Genomic DNA, 8016 nt, shown 5'->3' with positions numbered 1-8016 from the left:
TCAAAGGCTGTAATCACTGCCAAAGGTGCTTCAACAAAGTACACAGTAAAGGGTCTGAATACTTACGTAAACTAAATACTTATTTCAGTTTTGTATTTTTTATACATTTGCAAAAATTAGATGGGTAGATTAGTGAGGATAAAAATATATTTAATCAATTTTAGAATAAGGCTGTAACACCATGTGGAAAAAGTCAAGGGGTCAGAATACTTACCGAATGCACTGTAGATGGTAATTTGCAGTAGCAAGTTGACTTCGTAAAGGTTAAAGAGGAGACTTGACTTCCACAATCCAGTTGAAGTAAAAGTTTTAATACAAAGCTTTCGGGGCACAGGTAGTCATGTAAAAATGCAAAAGCTAATAGCCCTTGGGGCTAAAAAGGATGGTATAATATCCCTAGAAGTGGCTAACTGTGGCTAAAAGCATGGTGGCTAAAGAGCACAGGACAATAGCATGGCGGCTAAAGAGCACAGGACAATAGCATGGCGGCTAAAAGGCATGGCTAAAAGAGCAAATTAGATGGTTGAATTGTCACGAGTGTCACAGGGTCACATTGTCATGGAAAAACACTTGTATACTTTTTAAGTTATGTGTAAGCAATTAAGCAGGTTTAGCAGATTATGATTGTAAGATACGTGAGGATGTGATATCTGGGTCGTCGTCTTGACCTCCGGATCGGCCAGTACAATAGGGTCATTGGGTGGTTCCATCCATTCAGTGTCTGAGAATGTGATATGCTTTATCCATATAGCTAATCTTCTACTGAATCACCTGTTCAACCAGACTAGTAAATGAAAACAATCTGACGTCATTTTTATCCTGGAAAGATACCTCTCACATGACCACCACTGACAAGGTTTCCATCCAACGGTTTCATGCTGATGAATTACCTGACGCATAAATGTCAACAATTTGTTTGTTGGACATGGTGGGATCCGGAAAGCATGCAGTTTATTAGGCTACAGATTAAATAAATGATGATGAACGTCACAGGGTGATGAAAGTGCGCAGTGATGAGCTTGATGCTCCTTTCCAATAAATATTGAGGGTCTTATTCTGGTGACATTATGATCAATGCTTGGCTGTCGTTTGACAAATAAAAGAATAATCTCATAATGTAGGCTAGCATACCCACACTGTATCTGCAAGCCATTGGCTAGAGCACTCGTACCAAGACCAGAGTAGATACATTATCTATTTAATGCAACATATTGTGACGAAACCATCGGTAGAGTTGAAAATGTGATGGGAGCACATTTAACTTTAGATAACTTAAGCGGGAAAAGTACCTTTTTATGTGCACTACGTCAATATGCACTGCTTTTTTATCCGCAACAAGTCAGTTTTGTAATGAACACGAGGGGAGACAGAGAGTTGGTTTCAAGCGCAGGGCGCAGCAGGTGTTTATTGCAAAGGACCACAGGAGGCGGCAGGTAGCTGGGTCCAGGGGCAGGCAGGTGGTCATAAACAGGGGGTCCAAAAGGACAACAGTACAGGCAGGGAAAAGGCTAGTAACATAGTCCAGGAGATCAGGCAATAGGTAGACAACAGGAAATTCCTTAGGCTAAAGTACAGGCAGGGAATAGACAAAAACTATCATACACAGGAGGCGTACACCACAGGAAACCCAGCGCTCAGAAAGATGTGTGTCTCAAAACATCAAACAATACCTCATAGTGATGGGGTGCAAAGAACTGAACTAAAATAGTGTGTGATAATGACATACAGGTGTGTGAACAGGTGAATAGAATTCAGGTGATTGGGATCTGGAGAGTGAGCTGTGTTCAGGGGATCTACGTGTTTGAGGTTGTGAGTTGGAAGCAGATGTTACAAGTTTGGTGGAAACACACCACTGCTGGGAAAATGTGCATATTTTCTTTATGCAGATTTTTGAATAATCACATGAAAGTCGTCAATTGGATGGAGACCTAGCTACTTACATGAATCATGCTATATGTGGTAGCCTATAGCATGCTATATGTGGGGTAGCCTACTTGCCTGTTGTTTGCAAGTATTATTTATGAACCTCTAAATTTGTCTCTTATATTTCGATATTGTGTAAGAACACAGTTTGACAGGATGAAAATATAGCAAACAAACACACAAAAATACCTCTCAGAAACCAGATACTCTATTTACTCAAGTGTCTGGGGTCGAGTAAAGTTGTTTTCGGGTGCATTGTAAGGTATCTGTCATAATGTCCTCAAACATAGTAACTCTTCGTTTTGACTAATATGGTAGAATTATCAGTGGAATTATTGTTGGCAGTTAGATGTTTTTTAAAGGCCTGTGATGGAATAAGCCTTCATCATGATGTCAGGGTTGACATCTCCTCCTCATCCTCACCCTGGCTCTTTGGGCCTCAGTTGTCTTTGGGTGGGGTTGGGGGGTTTGAGGACTAATGTTGATTCTGGTGATGTTGATGTTTACCCTCAGAGCATTCCACAGCTCGCTCAGTGTGTGTGTGTGTGCGTGTGTGCGTGTTGATGGGATATTGTTCCAGCATGTGGAGCGGATAATTTCCCTGGCATATTACAGTAGGAACGGTCATCGAAATTGTTAAAATGTTTGAAAGCAATTCTAATAAATGCAACAGTTGTACAATGGATGAAGATAATTTAATCCATCAGATATTGACTGAATAATAGCACATAAAACATTGCACGGACCAATAATGAATGGAGTTCAGGTATTTTGGTGGGAATTCAGGCATTCAATTTATTGTACAATTCCATTTTTCTTTCTTATGCTCTCATACATACGTTTTTTTTTTACTATATCAGGTATTTTAAAAAAAATACTTTGTGATAAAAAAAAAAAATGTATGTTCCTCATTTGCATATACACTGAGTAAAAAAAACATTATGAACACCTGCTCTTTCCATGACATAGACTCACCAGGAGAATCAAGGTGAAAGCTGTGATCCCGTATTGATGTCATTTGTTAAATCCACTTCAATCAGCGTAGATGAAGGGGAGGAGACTGGTTAAATAAGGATTTTTAAGCCTTGAGACAACTGAGACATGGATTGTAAATGTGTGCCATGAATGGGCAAGACAAAATATTTAGGGGCTTTGAACGGTGTATGGTAGTAGGTGCCAGGCACACAACAGTTTCCCATGTGTGTCAAGAATGGTCCACCACCCAAAGGACATCCAGCCAACTTGACACAACCGTGGGAAGCATTGGAGTCAACATGGGCCAGCAACCCCGTGGAACGCTTTCGACACCTTGTAAGAGTCCATTCACCGACGAATTGAGGCTGTTCTGACGGAGAGTTAGATGTGTGAAAAGGTTCGTTTGACTGTAAGCTATTGTAAACTCTATCATACAGTATATCGTGATATGTGGTCCAATCACTTGTTCCAATCAGACTATGGCCCACAAATGCACAGCAGAACCTGAAGTGATAACAGTTCAAAGAGTTCAACCTTTTTTTAAGAAAAAAATATTTTGGAGTTTGGCAATGTAGATGTTTGAAGAGAGAAATGTGGGCACGTCAGCCAATGGTTAGCCCAGGGGACGTGTAAGAACCTCTACCATTAAAACACAGCACAAGAGTGGTAAAGGGTCACCAGAACAAAATGTAAGTAATCAATCCAGCAAGATTTCAGTAACAAGTGGATTTTGCACCCCTCAAACACAGGAAATAGAGGTCTGTGTTGCTGTATTAAAGTGTGACCCCCACATCTTCAAACACTCCACAGTGATCCCACAGAGACAAACACTTTCTCCATTTATCTGTCTCTCTTTCTGTATTGTTCTATTTATGAGCCTACTCTTTCACTTTCAGTTACAGCAAAATGTACATTGTCATTTAAAGGGTGAAATGTACTATGTGTCAATGTTCTCTCTCGTGCCCCTGATGCCTGTATAGATTCTGATTGGGTAGCAGGTCTTTGGTTTTGCTGCGTTTCGCTAAGATGACCCTCTTTACCAAGCATTCCAAGCCTCTCCCAGTCCCTCTAGGAAAGTTATACATAAATAAACAAGGAAGCGTACACCTCAGGTACACCTCTCTTCTTTTTTCTCTCTCTCTCTTTTCTGCTTTGACCTGCCTTAAACTCACCCTCAGACCAGGCCAGCCCTGACTGCAGAGTAAAATGTATTTTCTGCCTAAGTAAACTTCCCCTGCTTCAATTTCATTCCCTTTAAGGCGGTCTTACACGTCCCCTGGGCTAACCATTGGCCAACGTGCCCACATTTCTCTCTTTAAACCACTATCAACATCTACACTGCCAAACTCAAAAATAGGTTTTGATTTTCTTAAATATGTTGACCTCTTTGACCTGTTATCATTTCAGGTTCTGCTGTGCATTTGTGGGCCTTAGTCTGATTTGAAAAAGTGATTGGACCACAAATCACAATATATGAAAGAGCTTACAATTAAACTAACCTTTTCACCCATCTAACCCTCTGTCGGTGTCTACTATACCCGTTAGTCTGTGAGCAGCACAACAGTTGCTCTCTCAGTGAATGGAACTCTGTAAAATCCCCTTCAAACTTATAGAACTGGTGAAGTGACCACAAAGCAGAACTCCAGTTTACAAGTTTTCATGCAGGGTGGGTGTCTGTGATTTGTAAGTGGCTCTTTCAGAAGCCTGGTAGGAGATGTTATCAGGTCGGCTGTATGTACTCTGGACCTGTGAGTCTTGCTCTTTCTCCCCCAGCTCTGCAGCCCTCGTAAAATAGCAGGGATAATGAAAGAGGGTCTGTGAGCGGAGCTGAGTGGGAAACACTGTCTGTGATTGTGTCGTGGGTTTAGGGGCCCCAGCCTAGTCACAGCTTCCCAAGAACCCCCCGGGCCCATATCATGTTTTCCTAGTGTTTGGGCTTCTTAGACTGTGTCTATAATTCAGAGAAAATATTAGACTTCATTTTTTACATGAATTCATACACATGAATTACAACAGAATTACAGTGCATTCGGAAAGTATTCAGACCCCTTGACTTTTTCTGCATTTTGTAACGTTACAGCCTTGTTCTAAAATGGATTTAAAAATGTAAATCCTCATCAATCTACACACAATATCCCATAATGACAAAGCAAAAACAGGTTTTTAGAATGTTTGCAAATTTATAATAAAAAAACAAAACAGAAATACTTTATTTACATAAGTGTTCAGACCCTTTGCTATCATATTCAAAATGGACCTCAGGTGCATCCTGTTTCCATTGATCATCCTTGAGATGTTTATACAACTTGATTGGAGTCCACCTGTGGTAAATTCAATTGATTGGACATGATTTGGAGAGGCACACACCTGTCTATATAAAGGTCCCAAAGTTGACAGTGCATGTCAGAGCAAAAACCAAACTATGAGGTCGAAGGAGTTGTCCGTAGAGCTCCGAGACAGGATTGTGGCAAGGCACAGATCTGGGGAAGGGTACCAAAAAATGTCTGCAGCATTGAATGTCCCCAAGAACACAACGGCATCATCATTCTTAAATGGAAGAAGTTTGGAACCACAAAGACTCTTCCTAGAGCTGGCTGCCCGTCCAAACTGAGCAATCGAGGGAGAATGGCCTTGGTCAGGGAGGTGACCAAGAACCCAATGGACACTCTGACATAGCTCCAGAGTTCCTCTGTGGAGATGGGAGTACCTTCCAGAAGGACAACCATCTCTGCAGCACTCCACCAATCAGGATTTTATGGTAGAGTGGCGAAATGGAAACTACTCCTCAGTAAAAGGCACAAGACAGCCTGCTTGGAGTTTACCAAAAAGCACCTAAAGGATTCTCAGACCTTGAGAAAGAAGATTCTCTGGTCTGATGAAACCAAGATTGAACTCTTTGGCCTGAATGCCAAGAGTCACGTCTGGAGGAAACTTGGCACCATCCCTACAGTGAAGCATGGGGGTGGCAGTATCATGGTGTGGGGATGTTTTTCAGCGGCAGGGACTTGGAGACTCATCAGGACCGAGGGAAATATTCTTGATGAAAACCTGCTCCAGAGAGCGCAGGACCTCAGACTGGGGTGAAGGTTCACCTTCCAACAGGAAAACGAGTGGGCTCCCAAGTGGCGCAGTGGTCTAAGACACTGCATCTCAGTGCTCGAGGTGTCACTACAAACCCTGGTTTGATTCCAGGCTGTATCACAACCGGCCGTGATTGGGAGTCCCATAGGGCGACGCATAATTGGCCCAGCGTCGTCCGGGTTAGGGTTTGGCCGGGGTAAGCCGTCATTGCAAATAAGAATTTGTTCTTAACTGACTTGCCTGGTTAAATAAAAATAAGAGCATCTTGACTGGCTGCATCACCGTTTGGTATGGCAACCGCTTGGCATTCGACTGTAAGGCGATACAGAGAGTAGTGTGTACGGCCCAGGACACCACTCGGGCAGAGCTCCCTGCTATCCAGGACCTACTGTATATACCAGGCGGTGTCAGAGGAAGGCCCTAAAAATTGTCAAAGACTCCAGCCACCCTAGTCATAGACTGTTCTCTCTGCTACCGCACCGCAAGCTGTACCGGAGCGCCAAGTTTAGGACCGAAAGGCTCCTGAACAGCTTCTACCCCCAAGCCATAAGAATGCTGAACAGTTAATCAAATGGCCACCCTGACTATTTGCGTTGGCCCCTTTTTATTTGCACAGACTCTTTTACACCGGCTCTATGCACACTCACTGGACTCTACCCACACACACACACACATATACTACACTGACACTCCCAACACACACATATACACACACACTACATAGGCTCACACACAAAAAACGCACACACACATGCACATTGACGCCACACACACACGTACGCACACACGTTTCACATTACCTACTGCTACTCTGTTTATATCCTGATAGCCTAGTCACTTTTACCCTTACATACAGTACATGTACATGCAGTATATTACCTCAACTACCTCTTACCCCTGCACATTGACTCAGTAAACAGTACTCCTTGTAAATAGTCTCGTTATTGTTACTTTAATGTGTTACTATTTCTTTGTTTATTTGTTTTAATTTTCTTACTTTTTAAACTTAGCATTGTTGGAAAAGGGCTTGTAAGTAAGCATTTTACGGTGAAGTCTACACCTGTTTTTCGGCGCATGTGACATTCTAATGGCCGAGAATTTTATGTTAATTTCTCTACCATAAGCCACCTCCAACATCGTTTTAGAAAATTTGGCAGAACGTCCAACCGGCCTCACAACAGCAGACCAATCAATCATAAGCTATGGACAACGAACACAATTGCATTTTATCGATGGCAATTTGAATGCACAGAGATTCCGTGACGAGATCCCGAGGCCCATTGTCGTGCCATTCATCCACTGCCATCACCTCATGTTTCAGCATGATAATGCATCGCCCCATGTCGCAAGGATCTGTACACAATTCCTGGCAGCTGAAAATCTCTCAGTTCTTCTATGACCTGCATACTCACCAGACACGTCACCCATAGAGCATGTTTGGGATGCTCGGGATCGACGTGTACGACAGCGTGTTCCAGTTCCTGCCAATATCCAGCAACTCCGCACAACCATTGTAGTGGAGTGGGACAACATTCCACAGGCCACAATCAACAGCCTGGTCAACTTTATGAGAAGGAGATGTGTTGCGCTGCTTAATGCAAATATTGGTCACAACAGACTCTGACTGGTTTTCTGATCTCTGCCACACATTTTTTAAAGGTATATGTGACCAACAGAAGCATATCTGTATCACCAGTCATGTGAAATCCATAGATTAGGGCCTAATGAATTGACTGATTTCCTTATATGAACTGTAACTCAGTAAAATCTTTGAAATTGTTGCATGTTGCATTTATATATTTGTTCAGTGTAGATCCTAAGGTTAACTTAGAAGACAAAGCACGAACAAAGAGATACATACGAAGCCAGATGCCTTGGAAATGAGAATTGATCATACAACCTTCCTCCATGGACTGGATACAGGATCAGAGAAAGAACAAAGCCATTTAATTCCATTTAGAACATCTGAAGGCATAACCTAAAACCAACCACCCTTGACCAATCAAACAATACCAAGTTTACAGTGTAACCTGACCA

The sequence above is a fragment of the Salvelinus fontinalis genome, chromosome 6, assembly GCF_029448725.1.
Source record: "Salvelinus fontinalis isolate EN_2023a chromosome 6, ASM2944872v1, whole genome shotgun sequence".
Lineage (NCBI taxonomy): Eukaryota > Metazoa > Chordata > Actinopteri > Salmoniformes > Salmonidae > Salvelinus > Salvelinus fontinalis.
The sequence above is the reverse complement of the archived record's forward strand: the minus strand, read 5'-3'. Positions refer to the sequence as shown.